Genomic DNA, 21,245 nt, shown 5'->3' on the forward strand with positions numbered 1-21,245 from the left:
TTTACAAAACAAATCTGCTATAGAAAGGTAAAAACATGATGTGAATTCACCCTAGTAGGAGTGCCCCCCCCCCCTCCCCATGCAACGTGTCATCTTTGATGTGTCAGTACTCATACTCCATAAGGCTTCAGAAGGTGTCCTCAGATGTCTGGCAACAAGATCGATGTATAAGGAAGAGATCTTTTACAGTCCTATGAAAAAGTTTGGGCACCCCTATTAATCTTAATCATTTTTAGTTCTAAATATTTTGGTGTTTATAACAGCCATTTCAGTTTGATATATCTAATAACTGATGGACACAGTAATATTTCAGGATTGAAATGAGGTTTATTGTACTAACAGAAAATGTGCAATATGCATTAAACCAAAATTTGACCGGTGCAAAAGTATGGGCACCCTTATCATTTTATTGATTTGAATTCCCCTAACTACTTTTTACTGACTTACTGAAGCACAAAATTGGTTTTGTAACCTCAGTGAGCTTTGAACTTCATAGCCAGATGTATCCAATCATAAGAAAAGGTATTTAAGGTGGCCAATTGCAAGTTGATCTCCTATTTGAATCTCCTCTGAAGAGTGGCATCATGGGCTACTCAAAACAACTCTCAAATGATCTGAAAACAAAGATTGTTCAACATAGTTGTTCAGGGGAAGGATACAAAAAGTTGTCTCAGAGATTTAACCTGTCAGTTTCCACTGTGAGGAACATAGTAAGGAAATGGAAGACCACAGGGACAGTTCTTGTTAAGCCCAGAAGTGGCAGGCCAAGAAAAATATCAGAAAGGCAGAGAAGAAGAATGGTGAGAACAGTCAAGGACAATCCACAGACCACCTCCAAAGAGCTGCAGCATCATCTTGCTGCAGATGGTGTCACTGTGCATCGGTCAACTATACAGCGCACTTTGCACAAATAGAAGCTTTATGGGAGAGTGATGAGAAAGAAGCCGTTTCTGCACGTACGCCACAAATAGAGTTGCCTGAGGTATGAAAAAGCACATTTGGACAAGGCAGCTTCATTTTGGAAACAAAAATTGAGTTGTTTGGTTATAAAAAAAGGCGTTATGCATGGCGTCCAAAAAGAAACAGCATTCCAAGAAAAACACATGCTACCCACTGTAAAATTTGGTGGAGGTTCCATCATGCTTTGGGGCTGTGTGGCCAATGCCGGCATCGGGAATCTTGTTAAAGTTGAGAGTCGCATGGATTCCACTCAGTATCAGCAGATTCTTGAGAATAATGTTCAAGAATCAGTGACGAAGTTGAAGTTACGCCGGGGATGGATATTTCAGCAAGACAATGATCCAAAACACCGCTCCAAATCCTCAGGCATTCATGCAGAGGAACAATTACAATGTTCTGGAATGGCCATCCCAGTCCCCAGACCTGAATATCATTGAACATCTGTGGGATGATTTGAAGCGGGCTGTCCATGCTCGGCGACCATCTAACTTAACTGAACTTGAATTGCTTGTCCAAAATACCTTTATCCAGGATCCAGGAACTGATTAAAAGCTACAGGAAGCGACTAGAGGCTGTTATCTTTGCAAAAGGAGGATCTACTAAATATTAATGTCACTTTTCTGTTGAGGTGCCCATACTTTTGCACCGGTCAAATTTTGGTTTAATGCATATTGCACATTTTCTGTTAGTACAATAAACCTCATTTCAATCCTGAAATATTACTGTGTCCATCAGTTATTAGATATATCGAACTGAAATGGCTGTTATAAACACCAAAATATTTAGAACTAAAAATGATTAAGATTAATAGGGGTGCCCAAACTTTTTCATAGGACTGTATAAGGTTTCTGCGGGACTTTGAAAATATGTCTGTTTTCTTCTTCTCAGGAAGTGGCATCACGTCTGTTGGTTACATGGCCATGCTGCAGAGCAGTCTCTTTAATGTGGGAGATGTACAGAGATGTGGCATTGACAATGTACTTTATGTCACTTTTCTAAGAAGAAAAAGAAGCCATGTTTTTTAGTCCTGCACAACCTCTTTAAGTCCTGTAAATTGTGTGGGGGACTCCATGGACCAGATGTATTTTCACATCATATTCCACAGATGTTTCAGGGACCCCATTATTGTCTATAGTCATTTACCTGCACTACCATCATGGTAGACTTCCATCCTGCTTAGGTGGGCTGAAGACCACCATTATCAGGACCTTACAACCCCCCTCAGCTTTACAGCCCAGATGGAGAACAGGACAAATTATCAACAAGCTACCATGATCACTCCAAGCCTTCTGGTTGCTGCAATTACCCTTATCTTGAAGGAGGCCATTGCCATCACTGAATACTGCTGTCATTAAAGGGTGTACTTCGTCTGCAATAATGTTTAGGTAGGTGGTACATGTCAAATGGCAGAAAATATCAAACTACAGAATATGTAGGATGTAGCGTGGGAAGTGCATAAAGACACTGTCAGCAGCACAAAAAATAGGCATAACAGAATTTCACCTGTGGAGAAAATCATTGCATCTGGAGCTGCAGCCCCACTCCCATTCACCTGAATAGGAGCAGAGCTATTTCCAGACATATACCTAGCATATGGCTTCTGTTAGCTGAAACAAGTGATTGGGATGAGATCCGAGTGTTGGACCCCAACAAATCCGGTACTGATGACCTATCCTATGGATTGAGGAAAACCTTGATACCATTCTACAATGCCTATTTGCACTTGCCACCTCCACCTTAGTAGAATAGCAATGGCAGGAGTGATTCGGTAAATTTCCTTGCAGTTCTCAGTCACCCACTGGATCTCATATTATAGTTTGTGTGAACAATATGTGTATGTCTGGTAACATTTATGGTATAGAGGATCTGTCATCACATTCTTGCCAAAAATGTTTCCATCTTGTCAATGACAACCTATTTAAAATATCTAAATAAAAAAATATATACAGTATATATATAGCTATTTCGCATGAAAGTCACTGTTGTGTGTACTTTGCTCTATAGTCTATGGCTAGACAGTCACTGGTGACATGCAACAGAAAATGGTGAGCATGGTTGAAGCAGACACAGTACAATCATACAGAGACACATGTTATACAACTTTCCTGCCTCCGATGTCACCAGGGAGCACTAGCCTTATGGAAGCTTTCACTAATAGAGGTTCTGTAGACTGTTATCAGCTCCGAATTACATGGATTTTACTTCCTTCATATCTTCTTTCAGCACTCAGGACTAGAGATGAGCGAACACTGTTCGGATCAGCCGATCCGAACAGCACGCTCCCATAGAAATGAATGGAAGCACCTGGCACGTACACTTTGCCGGCAGCCGGCCGGCGTCACAGGTGCATCCATTCATTTCTATGGGAGCGTGCTGTTCGGATGAGGAAGAGCGTGCCTCGTCCCGTATGTACATGTTGTTACCTGGACATCTTCAATAAAGTTTGGACTTCTTAACGCACAGGGTGAGTGCCAAGTTTTCTTGATTTTTTTAAAATATTGATGATGGTCTACATATATCAATTACAAGCTATCTTCCGTAAAATCATGTGACGTGCTCCTGAACCACCATTTTAGACACTGTATCCTGAACAATATATATTCTAAATGAAAACATAGAATATAAATAACCCTGTTTGGATGAATATGTTTCCTTCCCAAATTAAAAATTCACTTCAGCCCCAGGTATAATTTTTTTACATTTCTTTTACAGATGATTTAGTGGACCTAGCAGTTTCACAAACAAAAATTTGGGGACATCTTTCTTAATATAGGGTTTATAAAAAAAAAAAAAAGAGCATATGGTCCTATTGGTCCACAGATGTGCTATACCATAAACCAATGTATAGGCCTGTAATGGTTCTGGTATAACCCAGTGAAGATACTTCCCTAGGGATATACTTCCCTAAGTAGCCCCACACAGTATAATGCCACCTTAGTGGCCCCAGATGGTATAATAACCCCTACATGGCTGCACCACATATAAAGTTGAAATCGGGATACAACAGGACAGCGCCTAACATGCAGGACTATCCCACTGAACCTGGGACAGCTTAGAGAGAGTCCTTGCTGCCTGGTTCAGGTACTCCATTTGCAGTAGGGTAAAAGTGGCCAATTGTTAGGGATTTTTCATAAAATCCACAAAAATTCAAGTACGCTTTACAGATTTTGCTTTAAGATAAATACTGTACAGTCAGGCAGCAAAGTACAAGCACAGTAATTTTAGCTTCCTACCATATGGTTTCCACAGATATTATGCTGCAAAATTACTTATAGCAAGAAACAAGGCTGTCAGCGGAGAAAAACTTACTTTATGGCAGTATGTTTCACTGAACAATGTACTGAATAACAAATGTGCTTAAGGGTTTATTTAGCAATTATAGTCTGGAATTACTGAGCAATGAAAAAATACCAGGGAAACAGTCAATGCTTTCTGCAAAACAGTTTTATCCTTTCACTGCATCATGGTGACCACATATATTAAAACACAGAGGAAAGTGCTTAACGTTCTGAGTACTGACACCCACCATCAGGGTGTTGGGAATGCGGTTTTAACTGCAAATCTTCTTTTTTGTTTTGTTGGGGGCAATATAGCTTCTTAACTCTCCTGATGAACTCCGAATAATGAATCTCCCGGGTGAAACACGTTGAGAGAATAGTGAGGACAACTAGACAGTTATAGCACACCCATCTTTACCTGCTAGTGCTGGCAGCACTAGATGGGTCTGTGTTAGACACAGGATAGTGAGTAAATCATTACGGATTACTGTCTAGATATCCTAGTCTGTCAGAACACAAGAGATATGGGGGGTGGGATCTATACCTCAGGTCTGACATGGTAATTCCCAACATACTACGGTGGAGTATCCAGTCTCCACTGACTAGAGGGTTAATACTGTTGTAAATTAATTCTGTTTAACTTGTGGACAGAAACATAGTGTCTATTCAGGATCAGCGCATCCCTCAACAGATTCCTCTCTACACAATATAAGTGCCTATTTGAGAGAGGAGGTAATTTGGGGGCTGTAATTTTCCTTTAATTATCTTTATTATACATTATATACTATATGGGGTATTTTAAATATTAATCAATAGAAATTGAGTTTTATCTTTATTAGAGTACATTTGGCCATCCAATTTATGGAACACTTTCGGTACATATATTAGTTAGACCTCTTTTTTGCTCAAACACAGAGTAAAGTGACCTCGTTGCTCACTATAACAATTATGTATTTTGCAGTAAAGAAATCTGAACTCCGGTAAAAGTAACTTTTACAATTTTATGGTATTAGGTATTTATTCAGTCTATCACCTCCTCCAAGCATATTCAACTGCTACCACTGCATTACAGTTATACATAACATACCTTTATTATGTATGTGATGTGACTTTTGTAGATTTTTGAGAAATACAACTTTGAAGTGATATTCACATTAGGTACTTGGTGCATTGGGGGCAGACCCTACAGCCTTGGGAGCACTACTCTTACTGCTCAAGCAGGGTGGGTGATGCCATAGCAGTGGGAAGATCAACTCCCACTGCACAGGTTGGAGCAAGCAGGAGATGGGTGGAATCTGAATGGCAAAAGCAATGCACCAGGGAGGTGAAGGCCTGCACCCCTAGTGCACCAGTTGCTTCATTTGTATAAGGCTTAGAATTTTGTCCAAATCTACAAAAGTAACATACATGTTAAAGGTACTGAATTTCCCCATGGTGGGACTATTAAAGGATTATCTTATCTTATGCTGGTTATCATTGTAACATGGTGGGGGTGGTTGAATATGCTTGGAGGAGGTGGTAGACTCCCCTTAAAACATCACTTTATATGCATATTTTGGAAAATAAATAATTTACTGAAGTCCTAGTGTAATAAGTTAATTCACCATCTATCAACATTTCCCGTTATTTGTACCTGATCACCATTTTGCCCCTTGTCCTATTTCGTACGTGGTTTACACCAATTATTTTACCTTAAACATCAAGGTCAAATTTTCAATTGTTCATAAGACACTTGTGCCTTTAGGAGGCTCAACGTCAGTGGTAGAGATGAGTGACCCAAAGTTATTGTGGTCCAATTCATACAAGCCAGCTAGAATACTGGCTGCCATGTGAAAGCAAGAGAAGCAGAGAAGAATCACATGGCCACAAGGATTAAGTGGGCTTCAACATAATGCCTTGCAACCAATTTCATGGCATGTGTCAATTATAAGGGATCATAGGTCAAAGGTCACTGACAGGCAGTGTAAAAAGTGAAAGAGAAGGTAACATCTCAAACAGTCAGAGAAATAGGAAATAATACACAGATACTAGTGCATCTCAATAAATTAGAATATCATCAAAAAATTATGGACTGATGCTCAGTGGTCAAAGGTGTTTTCAGATTAAAGTCAATTTTGCATTTCACTTGGAAATCACGGTTCCAGAGTCTGGAGGAAGAGTGGAGAGGCCGCTGTACACAATCCAAGCTGCCTGAGGTCTAGTGTGAAGTTTCCACACTCAGTAATGGTTTGGGAAGCCATGTCATCTGCTGGTGTAGGCCTACTGTGTTTTATCAATATTTATTTTCCAACAGGACTTGGCACCTGCCCACTTTGCCAAAAGCACCAAGACTTGGTTTAATAACCACAGTATCACTGTGCTTGAATGACCAGCAAACTCGCCTAACCTTAACCCCATGGAGAATCTATGGGGTATTGTCAAGAGGAAGATGAGAGACCCCAGACCCAACAATGCAGACGAGCTGAAGGCTGCTATCATACAACCTGAGCTTCCATAACACGTCTGCAGTGTCACAGTGCCATCGCCTCCAGGCCACATTGCCACATTGATGCCGTCATTCATGCAAAAGGAGCCCCGACCAAGTATTGAGGGCATTTACTAGACAGATTTTTCATTTGGCCAACATTTCTGTGTTAAATAATTTTTTTACAGTTAGTCTTAAATAATATTCTAATTTTCTGAGATAATGACTTTTGGGTTTTCCTTGGCTGTAAGCCATAATCATCAGCATTAACAGAAAGAAACACTATGAAAAGTTCACTCTGATTGTAATGACTCAATATAATAGATGGGTTTCACTTTTTCAATTGAATTACTAGAAAAAAAAAAAAAACTACTTCTTGATGATATTCTATTTTATTGAGATGCACTAGTAACAGTGTGGGATTGTGGGAAAGTGTAGGACTAAAGAAGAAGACTTTGATTTCATTGACAAACAGAGACAGGGGATTGGAGAATTTATTCACACCACATGGCACTAGTTTTGTATGTTTCCAGCACATATCTATTTATTCCTTGCTAAGCACCATAATCCAAAGAAGTTATACATAATACCTTTCTAAGTGATTTTTTTTTCCCTTTAAACGTGATAATATAAAATGCAAACACTGAAATAAAGATCCTGACTCTGTTCACCCTGGCTAAGAATTTTACCAGAGACAATATCCTCAATTGGATAAACTCTGTCCATATTCTACATGAGGGCATACTTTACTGTATGAACGTCATAGATGTGGGTTCCTTAGAGAACAGCAAATAACAGCTTCTAGTCTGGAAGGAAGCCACAGCATGAACTTATACTACATACACTATATGGTCAAACAATTAGAAGCCCAAACTCCAGCAAAACTGACTTTAATAATTACTTTCAAGATAATTTCCTTGTGTCAACATCCAAGAAGGTGAAGGCCCCACTACTGCTTTATGCTCTATATGCTCATGTAGGAGAATCCACCCAGGACACGTCTATGTTCTTATGACGTGTATTTGTGTTTCTATCTCTCAGTTAGTCTTGGCTGAAGACAAGCTGAAATACAAACAGCGAGCCAAAGACCCAAATGTTATATTGGAGAGGATTTCTCTCCTCAAAATCTCTTTTTCTATATTCTTCTTTACAGACATAATATACTATTATATAAGGACATATCTCTATATAACAATATATTATCAGTAGAAGAAAAAGCTAAAAGCTAATAATTTCAACACCTTTTAAAACATCTTAAAAACACATGTTTAAGAATATGCATTTTAATAGATTTGGCAAAACATGGGAAATAACATAAATATATTTGGTATCCTCATAATTGCAACAAGTTGATAATACATTGAACATATATTTTATGGTGACCAGTAAAGAAATATTTTTTTCTGAAATTGACTTGTAATGAAATGTAATACAAATTAAATACTCCTAATTCTTAAATTCTTATAAATGTAAGCTTGCTATGAACATTTATGCAAAGCCATTATCCAAATTAAATAGAACTCAGTAGTTTGTATTACCGTAAAAAATTGCTACCAGTGGAATATTCCTTTTTGGAGCCGGTGTGTAATAGGTGACATGATCTGTCTGGTATACTTACGTGCGTCATGTTCTTTCATATACACTTGTAGGCCTAAGCACAGTGAAATACGCATTGTTGTCTCCTGGGATTTATACAGCTGCACAATGTTTGAATGTTTAACCATCGGACACATATGCATTCCCTCTCCATGTTCTGTAAAGTACACAGATTTAGTCTGACCTTTTTATCATCAGCGATAACGGCAACCTTTATTATAGCCAAGGCTGCTCACATGAAATAAGCAAACATTATTGAATCCCTAGGGAATAGTTCAGCTTCTGCTAAATAAAACACTTCATACTAGAGATATTGCTGTAGAGCTCAAAAATGATCTTAATTTTTTTAAAAAACTTATTGTTATGATATATTGATGGGCATGAGGGGCAGGGAGTGGGGGGAAGAGGTAGGGGGACAGTTGAAGCAAGTGTCCATAAGTCGCCATGGCTCTCTGAGAGTTGGATGCTGGAATTTCATTCACACAGTCATTAGTTACATGGGATTTCCCAACCAATGTGTTGCAAATGCATAATAATAATAATAATAAATTTTATTTATATAGAGCCAACATATTCCGCAGCACTGTACAGAAAGTGCCACAGCAGGTTCTACCTGCTCAGGAGGCTGAGGGCCTTTGCGTTCAGGGGCCACTTCTTAGGGCCCTTTTCAACTCTATGGTAGCATCAGCCATCTTCTCCAGAGTGGCCTGCTACGGGCGTAGCATACCAGCCTGGGACAGAAATAGACTTAACAAGCTGATTAGAAGGGCCAGCTCTGTCCTGGGGAGCTCCCTGGACCCAGTGTAGGTGGTGGGTGACAGAAGGATACTGTCCATGGTGAGCTCCATGCTGGAGAACAACTCCCATCCCATGTATGAGACTGTGATAGCACTGGGCAGTATTGCCAGTGACCGACTGCTTCACCCCAAGTGTGAGAAGGAGCTATCGGAGATCCTTCTTCCCAAACACAGTCAGGCTGTATAATCAACACCAGGCTAAGCAAATATCACTCCGCACAGAGAACTAAATGATCCTGAGTCTCTCTTTTTTCTTCCTAGTTGCTATTACTCATGGTATCTGCTGCTATCTATCTGCTGTGAACTTCTCTGTGTTCTTTCTTGAATTATACTGTATTATCCATGCTGCTGTAATACACTGAATTTCCCAATGGTGGGACTATTAAAGGATTATTTTATCTTATCTTGTTGTAATGTTTTCTGCATTTCTGCAGTATAATGGAATTATCAAACTTGACAGATCTTGGTGTGAAAACTTTATGTGCTGCCAGTAAAGTTATAGCCTTTGCAAATACGGTAGTCAGTGACAATGGAAGAAAAATCTGTTAACACAGCGTATTCACAAAACTTTGTATTTGCTGACTTTACAATTGGAGAATGTTAACAGAGGGTCATCACAGGGATCAATGATCATGGTGGAAAATACTCCTTTTTATGTTATGTGCTTTGACAGTAGTACATATATCACAGCTTATAGCTTGGAGAGCCTGAGGCTGGTGCCACACTACTGTTTTATGTCCGTTGTTCTGATACATTAGAGGATGAGAACAACAGGCATTAAAAATGCAGGATTGACAGATACAAACAAGACGCTTTCTGTCTATATCCTTTATCACTAAGTGGAAGAACCTTTTATTGGCTTTCCATTTTTGATCTCCAAGTATAAAAGCATAACACAGAGAGCTTTTTTTTCTAGTCACAAACTAAGCAAATTACAAAAACGGACAAAAAATTGGCAGCATGAGACTAGCTGCAGAAAGTAGAAGTACAAACACGTTTCATATAGGTGGAAGCTAATGTACCTCTATGGCAGATCTATTATGGTTCAACAAAATGGAGCCGTAATACAATTGTACCCTAAAAATATAAAATTATTGGGCAATACAATATGTACAACACCATTGTCACATTACCAGTTCACTATATAAATGATGTTTAATCCCTATCAGGCACTTAGTCTATTAATCCTCACTACTTACTAGAAACTTACTGTATCTCTTATCTTTTGCAAAGAGGATGAGTTTTAATCATTGCAAAATCCCTTTAGGCTAAGGCTCCACGTACAGAAACGCACCAAAATGAAACAAAAACGCTGCGGAAACGCAAAGTTTTTTTCTGCTGCATTTTCCATTGCATTTTCGCAATAGCTCAGATGCTAGAGTATAATAAAGGGAGACACAGGGAAGGTGAAATAAGAAACCTCGCTTCACTTTTACTGGGCGTTTCTTTGGTCTCTCAGTGTCCTTTTTCGGCCTCTGGTTATGTCACACACCCCAGGTTCAACACAGAGGTCTAAGATTGGGCCTCAGTAGTTACGTGGGTCACGTTGGCATCATAACACTGGATCTTAGCATTGTGACCTCAACATGCCTCTACAGTGACCCTTGGTTGTGTGAAATCACTGGAGGCCATAGAAGACCTGAAGAGGGATGCCAACGAATCAACGAATGCCATAAGAATGAATAAGAGAGGTTAGTCAAGATGATTGTGTTTGTTATCATCTTCCCTAGACTTCCACTTGTTACACGTTGGCTCAGTGGTTAGCGTTGATGCCTTGCAGCACTGAGGTCCCAGGTTCAAGTCCTACCAAGGACAACATCTGCAAGGTGTGGGTTTCATCTGGGTACTCTGGTTTCATCTGGGTACTCTGGTTTCCTCTTAAACTGCAAAAACATACTTATAGGGAATTTATGCCCTATACCCTACTTGGGGCAGTGAGGGTAATACCTCCATAAAACACTGTTGGGTATGATGACGCTATATAAGTAAGCAAAGTAAAATACTCTGGGGTCTGAGAGGGACTTCTGGTTCTATCCAGAATACGAATCTTCTGAGGTTTGCCCAACTCTAACTGTGAACCTCATACAGGAGGTCAGAATGTATGAAAACTACATATACTGCTGGATGAGGACATGAGTACTAAAAATGCTAACTATCAGTCATGTAATATCCAGAAATAGTTTAATAAGTTCTGTGGATCTTGTTGTTCCTCATGTCTCACACTATACCCAGTACTCGGAATAATGTCAAGCCATTTCCGGCTCTGACATACAAACACTGACCAGAATACCGCTCTATCATTGTGACCTGATATTTGTCACTTTTCAGCTTGTATGGATTCATAAAATGTTCCTCTGACCTGGCCAAAAAAGGCTAGAGCATTAAGCAGAAGGGGGTCTTGTCATGGGGAATAAAAAAACAAAGTAACTGTAGTCTGCAGGCTTTGTATGTTCAATCAGTGAACAATCTACAAGGAAGGAAGCCATTAAACTCTGTTTTGACAAATTCAATGTACAATAAAATGTTCTTTTATATTTGACTTCCCACTAGAATAAAATTGAAATCAGTTTTCTGACAATGCAGCATTATTGGAGACAGAAATACTTGCAGCTTTGTCAGGGAATAATTGAAATGAAATAGGATATTCCTGTAATTAATATAAGTCTTGTAATAATCAGCTAATTAAAACGATAAAAATAGACAAGTAGAGATTTAATGGAAATAATCTACAGATACCTCAATGTAATATCAAGACAAGGAAATGAAGAGGAGGCACCAAGGCCTATATGGAAACATAATGAGCGTCAGATAAAAAGTGTTCTGTAAAATGTGCTCTCGCCACCAAGGACATGTTTTGTAATGCATTTTTCTTCTTAAATGCATTTATGAGGACTTAAAGGAAACCTTTCTTCACCTCCACCATTTCCATCCTTCCGTAGATGCCAATCCACTATTTCCAGGGCAGTTGGAATTGTTTTTGCTCCGGAGCAATCAGTGCTGTTAGTTTCAGCACACAATATGCTAATTAAGCTATCTACTGGTTGGGCTTCGGTTGGAGCAGACAAACTGGGACCACCCACCTGACAGTAGCAGGGGTGTAACTTGAGAGAGTGCATGGGTGCAGTCACACCGGGCCCAGCAGCCTTAATGGGCCCATAAGCACTGGCATCAGTATAGAGTTTCAGCTTCCATCTAGCCCATAAGCCAAGGAAACCCACAGATTACCCTAACCACACTAAAAGGCTGATTAAACTCCTTAGTACCCATAACCATCACTATTCACTGTAGGGATGAGGTAGGGGGCCCCGGATAAAAGATTGTACTGGGGCCCACAAGACTTTAGTTATGCCACTGGACATACTGGGGGGCTAGAGAAAAAAATCTAAATGTGTTAGAATCAGAGGAAAGGCTCCTATTGAAAAATGCAAAGAACTGGAGTTGGTGCAAGTGGAGAAAAATTGATGACTTATCTTAGGACCAGAAAGTGTTAGAAGTGTCAGAAATGTTCTGCTTCTCGGGCCATGTGACGTCACGCTCATCAGTAACATTGGATATTTGCAGCTCAGACCCATTCCCATATACAGAAAGAAAAATGTACCTTCTTATGGGTGAAAGGATTATATAAATATAAATGACCTCATTCCAAATGTCTCTTTCCATATCAGTGGGAAGGTTGTAGACACGCCGCAGTAAAATCCCTGGTGTGAACATGATATATAATATAAATATATAATAGCTGCCTCACATGGGATGACTAAAAAGACGTTTATGGCATTTGTTGCGGAGAACAACACTAACACGTCTATTTAAGAAATATGTGAAGTCCGGATCCCTCATCGGGGACTCATTAGATTGCGTTTCTTCTCAGCCAGCTTCAGGAAAGATTCTGCACCGTAAAATTGGATGAAATAACACAAATTCATGCCCTTCTATTTAAATGAAGTCAGCAAAAGAGGTTGTGCGCGGCCTGCAGTAACTAATATTTCTCTCTGGTTGGACGTGTTTTACACTGCACTGTCAACAGTCTGTCACACAAATAAATAGGAATAGATTCAGATCTTGTACCCAAATAGCATTACTGGAGCATTGTGCAGTGAATACCAAGTACATCAGGCCAGATCACTGTGTATCCTCAGTCCTCTAGCATGAATATAATGATGTCTGCATGGACCATACCTTAGATATCATCTATACCTGCAGATAAGTTAGTCAAGAATTAAACAAGCAATAAACCCTATATAATAAGAATGATAACAAAGAACAGCACACATATACTCAACTTTCCCAAGCTGTTTGTCAGTCTGCAGAATTTATCTGCATGTTCTATTTATAAATAACCATACAAAAATCCTGAAGAGAACACAGGGTTAATTTCCTGCTGGTATCTTCCATCTTCAGCCGGCAGATGGATGATGGCGGAGCTAGACCAAGGAGGCAGTATTTAATCTTATTTGTCTCCAATTGCAGACAGAGCACTGGAGAGACATGTCCTGCTACAACCAGTTGTCTCAAGTCTGGACGCAGCGTTGTGAGAGATCATGTATTTCTCAGTTCAGATTGCAATATGAGACAGAATAAAGTCAAACCGAATGAGAATACTGAGCGAAGAATTGCTGTCTTCTATGTTTATAGAAATAAACTTTATAAGATGTTACCAACTAATTACATGTGAATATACAAGGGTGTAGGGAAACTAACTAATACAAATACTTGAAGGGTCCCCACTTATCAAAATAAATGATAAAACGTAACTTTTACTAAATACACTAATAAAACTCGTCCCTCCTCAGTCCTTCTTAATATAAAATCACCACCTTCTTTTTGATATTAAATCGGGTATAATAGAAATTCCATGTGGACACCTTGATCAGGAGGTAAGTATTGCTAGGTGAGTGTCAGCGGCTGGCTGATCAAATGACTAATCAACCCCTCTGTCCACAACACCCCAATCTACATCACATTACTTCCACATCCATACATTTTGGAAGTGTCATCACTATATAAACACGATTACTGGTGCCTAATAGATACATAGCAGATACAATGTTACAATGTTAGAAAGGCACTAATGTATCTGGTTCTGACAGTATAGGGGGTGAGTAGGTAAGAGACCTTGTTCAGGCAGGTGGGCATTTAGCAGTCAGTGATTCCACCCCATATCTATCTCTCACCACTAATCCATCCCCCTTCAAACCATGTCTGTGTCCATTTCTAACTCAAGACAGTCCCCTACGCGTTTCCCTATTCAGTTCATCAGGGGGAGTAAGTAATTAGATCATGCACCCGATGTGCGGTAAAAACCGCAGTTCGCGGGACCACGGTGGTTGGCCCCGCTACTTAAAGACTGTACTCGCTCATCTCTAGCAATAACGTCAAATCAGAAAGTGGACAGAAAGAGGGATAAAATGAGATACCCCTAAAATCACTCTCAGTCCTTTTTGTGCTTCCATAAAGTATATGTGTGTCCTCCTTATGTAATTCATACCCCCTCATAGCATAATGGCTCCTGTGTCCCACACAGTATAATGGTCCCTGAGTGCCCAAACACACTATAATGCCCTCACTAAGCAGCCGCACACAGTATAATGCCTGCTTAGAGTCCTCCACAAATGATGATGCCCAGTCAGTGCCAATACACAGTATAATGTCCCCACTCTGAATAGTGCTGCTTAGTGTCATCACACAGTTGGAGAGTTGCTGCGACAGAGCGACCACATGCGTTAGTGTATAGAACGAACACAGCATCCCAGAAGGGCCTTAGATTGTCATACTTCAACCAGATGTGATATACCACGATCCATTTTTAATGTCCTGGTGGAGGGAAGGAGGTTGTCACTCAGGATTTTACCGTACATGGCTCCAACCATTCTCCCATTGATGTGGTGAAGTAGTCCTGTGCCCTTAGCAGAGAAACATCCCCAAAACATAATGTTGCCACCTCCATGCTTGACAGTGAGGACGGTGTTCTTTGGGTCATAGGCAGCATTTCTTTTCTTCCAAACACAGGAATTTTTGTCTCAGCTGACCACAAAACCTTCTCCCAATCACTCTCAGAATCATCCATGTATGCATTGGCAAACTTCAGACAAGCTTGCACATGGGCCTTCTTGAGCAGGGGGACCTTGCGGGCACTGCAGGATTTTAATCCATTATGGCTTAATGTGTTACTAATGGTTTTCTTAGTGACTGTGGTCCCAGCTGCCTTGAGATCATTAACAAGCCCCCCCCCCCCCATGTAGTTTTAGGCTAATCTCTCACCTTCCTCATGATTTGGGATACCCCCTGAGGTGAGATTTTGCATGAAGCCCTACATCAATGTCGATTGACAGTCATTTTGCATTTCTTACATTTTCTTACTATAGCACCAACAGTTGTCTCCTTCTCTCCCGGCGTCTTACTTATGGTTTTGTAGCCCATTCCAGCCTTGTGCATGTCTATGATCTTGTACCTGACATCCTTAGAAAGCTCTTTGGTCTTGGCCAAGTTGTAGAGGTTAGAGTCGACTAATTCAATGAGTCTGTGGACAGGAGTCTTTTATACAGGTGACAATGTAAGATAACTGTCTATAATGCAGGTAGCGATTATTATGAGCATCTAACTGTTCTGTCAGGGCCAGAACTCTTAATGATTGGTAGGGGATCAAATACTTATTTCTCTATGCAAAATGCAAATAAACTTATAAAATTTAAACAATGTGATTTTCTGGATTTTATTATTGATATTCTATCTCTCTGTTAAAATTAATTTACCCTTAAAATTATAGACTGTTCAAGTCTTTTTCAGTCGGCAAACTTACAAAATCGGCAAGGGATTAAATAATTAATTCCTTCACTGTATACCTAAGGAAAATTTCTGATAATTTTTCTGACTCCATAAAACATCATTAATATATCCCTATCAAGGCCAGCTTTGGAAAGCATTCGAAATAAGGTTTAATGGCCTAAAGACCCAAACTCTAAGCTGTACTAATAAATTTAATTAAATCACCATAACGCTAATAGAATCATGGAGTTACAGTTTTTATTCTATGGACTCTGAAGTGTGGTTATATTCTGGCCACCTGAAGCCCAGTCTGACTCTCAGATCTTACAGTACATATTGCACTATTCTAGCATATTAACACATCATAAATGCATGATTTACATAGTATTGCCCAAGTAAGATATCATCGCTACAGATATTCTATAAGGAAAATGTTTGCTTTTCTATTCATACCTTCCACTTTTGTTGACAATTATTTTTTTCTGCTTTTCTTGAATTTTATATTTCTGGGGGGGGTTTTTGTCAATTGGAAGAATTTATTTGCTGTATTCTATATTTTTTAACCATCTACAATAAACTCATCCAACTCCAGTGACTGCTTTTGTTCTCTTCCCTTACCATTTACATAATAGATGGTATTATACATGAATTATATCTGTCACTACTATAATATTAAACCTCTTATAATTCATAGCACAAAATCATAATTCTAAACTGATCTGAAAGTATACTGTAGATTTACTGAGCAGAGGATTGTATTCCATCAAAGCAACTCTTGTATATCTGACATTATGTTTACTGGCCTGTTTACTGTACACCAGGAGAATAGGGCCTTCCAAGTAATACGAAGCAGGCATAGTCTCCGGCTTGTAGCTCTCACAGTGAGTGTGACTGGATTGACTTTCAGCTCCAATTTCCATCAAGTCCCAGGCTGAATGTTTTCGCTGCAGGAAGATGTCACTGTCCTGAAGTTGGCTTTCCCTGAAACTATTCTTTTGCTACAAAACAGACACTTTTCTCTAAAACTGAATTCTGTACTGTTCCAGTAACCAAATAACGCTCAGGGATCACCCAGGTTATTAGTATTGGTTCTCATTTTTCAGTTAGCACAGTAATAAAAGACTTATAATTACACAAAAGAGGAAATAACTATATTAAAGTGGTGTATTTCTATTTGTCTATATTAAGTTTATAGTCTTACTCTTTTAAGTCTTTAATATTAAAGTATTTCCATAATTACATTAAAAAAAAGAATAATAGACGTATTAAAAAGCAGCACTTCAGGCTCCTGAGTTGGGCTGGAAATATTGTTGCACAGGATTTGGATCCCGCTGAAGACAGAGGCAGCTGCGTACACAGTGAAGAGAGCACGATGAGCACAATAAACTGGTGTAAAAGGCCATTTTCTTGTGGCTGCTAACACAGTAAGCTGGGGTAAGCGGCCACAAGAAAATGGCTCAGTTGGCTTTGCCCAAGCCCCGACGGTAGAGCTGACTGCACATGTCTAAAAGTTTGAAGCCAGCACCAGAAGAAGACACAGGGAGAGGCCGTTCCAGGCGAAGATAAAGGTGGCGCTGGACATTTTTCTCGCAGCATTGGGGACGCCTCCAGTGCTGTTTGAAAGCTGGGGCTCGCCCCCAGTGCTGCAAGAGAACTCATTTGCATACAGAAGAAAACCAGTGTTTCTACTGAAAGGGCGGCGCAGAGAAGACTTCTAAACATTATAGCACTGGAAAGCCAACAGTGCACTGAATTTTTATAGAAAACAAAAAATATTTACTATAATAATATTATATTCTATAAATGACCAAATATAATTAACCACGTGAAGTGTATATTCATGGGTGCCCAAATATATTTAAATGCAAAGCTGTTGGCAACCTAAAGAAAGTGTCCACACATTTATCCATATGTGTGCTGTCATGCTACAGAATAGCTTGTTTACAATGTGGTCCCTCCTTTGGCCTTTCTGATTTGTCTGCTAAAAATATGTCTGCTGAGTCTTGGAAAATTGCAGCTTCGTGTGTTTGGTACTCAGGAAACCATTACTTTTGCACTTAACTTTACATCCTTGACGCTTCGGATCTTCCATTACTTATAATAAAAGCTGCATGTTTCAATATCCCTTTAACTGACTTGAAAACATCTTAAATTTATAGCTTGCAAAATTCCCAGTAGCCGCCTGTTGTTATAGAAATTACATTGATGGATGAATGGTGACCCATGATCCATAACTCCCCTGGTAAAATGCTGACTGATCACTCAATGTAAGAGGTGCATGAACAACTAACATTAAGTGACTCATCAGGTTTTTTAAGTAAGGCTGATACAGTTTGTGCGTTCTTTCTTATGCTATTTATATAAGATATGTATCTATAACTCCACATCATGTAGCGTTTCAGTATGGCATTACTTTGGCTCTCTTTTTGCAGTGCTTTAATGCTATTCTGTAATATACAGTTGATAATATTAGGTTAAGTTTGAGCTGTAACTAAAGTAAGTAACCTAAGATTCTCATAACCACAAATTAAATATTTTGACATGTACAGTATAGTAAAATGAAGGATCATCATAACAAAATTCGAATTGTTCTGAACTTCGGGAAAATTTTGGCTGGTTGACTTTCTGCAAAGTTTCAAATCTAATGGGCAGTTTGAAAAATGCTCAGCACCATGAAGGGCACCAGAAATGGTAAGCAATAATGTACACTATTTCCTCATTCCTCTTGATTTTCCGCCATGTGAACACACACGACAAATCTGCAGCAAAATCCAAGTGTGTTCCATCCTACAAATGTATAAGTTCACAACATGCTCATTGTGCAGAAAATGTGTGCAGCATGTGGATAAAATTGTAAAATCACATCTACTGGCCTAGAATGTAATCCACTGCAGATTTTATTTATGCAAATCTGCAGGGAAAATGTGTAATGATTTCTACCAGTGTTGTTAATCCTAATATTGATAATAGCCAGACACGTACCTAACGCCATAGCAGTGGTGCAACTAAAGTCTTGTGCGTCCCAGTGAAAACTTTTGTCCGTGGCTTCATACCCCTTTTATAGAGCAAATTCTTGATAGCAGCGGTTACAGATGCTGCAGCAATATCTAAGATAATTGAAAGAGATATAGCTTTAGTACCCACAACTACAGTTATCAAGAATATGGTGAGTGAGCAGCGCAGCTCCCAGCCTGTAAACAATACTAGGACAGTATAATGTGCTCCACAGTGGCCCACACACGGTATTAAATGCTCCACAGTGGCCCACACACAGTATTACATGCTCTACAGTGGCCCACACACAGTATTACATGCTCCACAGTGACTCCCAAACAGTATTACAAGCTCTACAGTGGCCTCCACACAATATTATATGCTCACAGTGGCTCACACACAGTACTACAAGCTCTACAGTGGCCTCCACACAGTATTATATGCTCACAGTGGCTCACACACAGTATGATATGCTCCCAAGAGCACCCCCCTCCTAGAGCCAGTGCTATTATTATACTCTGGGGTCTCCTTAGCACTCCTTATACTTTTGGGGCCATCCTCACTCTCTCCTTCAGTCTGCACTCCATCTTCTTCTGTCTTACGCTGAGGTCCTGCCCTCCAGTGGTCACATGGGGTGCGATGATGTCATTACCCCGGTACGCCCGATGTGACTGCTAGTGTAACCTCAGTCACAGGCAGGAAGAGACCCAGAATGACTGCTCAGCTCAGGACAGGTGAGTATAAGTATTTTTTTTTATTTTTATACACCTCCCCTGGGCTGGCATTTAATGGAAAGCGACCTGGGCCCCTTTCCATTAATAATATGCATAGCGGTCGGGGAACAAGGCTTTCCCTAACCACTATCATGGTGGACCAGGACTCTGCCCATTTCCTACTGGCCGCTGGCCCAGTATGCCAATGCACCATAGCAACCTTAGCATCTGCTATAGGCCTCGTCAACGTACGGCCATCCACTGCTTTCTTTTTTTTTTTTAAATAGTCATTACTCACTGCTGTGTGGGGGGCTTTAAAGGGGTCCATACTGTTGGGATGTAGGGATGTGTAACTTTGACACTTATTAGATGGGGGCTTCTAACAGGGACAGTATACTGTATGGTGGTCTGCAATGGGGACAATATACTGTACAGGGTCAATAAGAGAGACAATAAATTGTATGGTGCCAATAAAGCGGCAAAATACTGTGTGGGAGTGGATAACATGGCTTTTTTTTTTTTTTTTACAAGGGCAGGGTTTTGCTTGTCAATCACTGAGAGATGATATTTTAGTTATGATTGGCTTAAAAAGGCAAAAAATATGGGCCAATGTAAAAACACATCAATTTTCATGAATTTGTAAAATGCATTTATGGTGCTTTTTGAACACACTTGAAATACATGTCCATACATAATGTAAGGACACCCTAAAACTGCTTTTAAGGTGGACCCCTGTTGCAAAAATGAAGCATTTGTGCTATGGCGGAAACGCCGTGGCCAAAAAATGCTGTATTTTACATTACCTGTAAAGTAGATGGGATTCTAAGAAATCCCATCCACACATTGCAGACAACGCTACAATTTTGAAAATCGCAGCATGTCAATTATACCTACTAAAATGCTAGCGTTCTCCATATAGGTATAACAGAGGTAGAAAGTCCGCTGATGAAATCTCCAGCAGTGTTTATTTAAGTGATTCGTTATGTGGGGCCTTAACCTGAAACAGCTTTTAAGTGTGAACAGAGCTTTTGCGGTGTTTTGTTTTTTTTTTTTCTTTTGTTTCTACTATTCAAGTGAAAATTGTCACTACTAAAGATAGGACTGAAATGAAGTTAGTAATGACAGGATCGGAATAAATTAATCTTCTAAACACAAAAAGGACGAAGGATCAATAAGACAATGAGTTAACAGATCACTACAGCCAGAAGGTCAAGCACAAGATAAAGTCCATTAATGAAAATGTTGCCTGATAGTCGATGTGCTCATAAAATTTGACTGAATAATTAAAAGAAGACCGATGAGTACTATGATTGGCTCTATTAATTCTTTATGTTTGTTATTACATATATTAGCTTGCATGGGTTCTTTTTTTATGTGAATTACGGTGGTTTTCCAATTGGGCATTGGGCCTTGCCACACATGCACACTGTCAGGAAAACATTCAAGAAACATTAACCTAAAAAAAGAATAATAAAAGTAAACACGAAAAGTGGTAAAATAAAAAAAATACTTTATACTCTGATGTAATTCCACAGCGGCTCTAGCACTGCTGCACTATTGGCCCTGCAGTGCTACATTCACATGGAACCACTGTAGCGATTCGCTGATCTTCAGTGGTTATACCGGCATGTCCAGCACAAGATGGCTGGGACTAGTGATTGCAGGGGTAGCGTGTACGTGT

Source organism: Leptodactylus fuscus, chromosome 3 (genome assembly GCF_031893055.1).
Source record: "Leptodactylus fuscus isolate aLepFus1 chromosome 3, aLepFus1.hap2, whole genome shotgun sequence".
NCBI classification, from domain to species: domain Eukaryota; kingdom Metazoa; phylum Chordata; class Amphibia; order Anura; family Leptodactylidae; genus Leptodactylus; species Leptodactylus fuscus.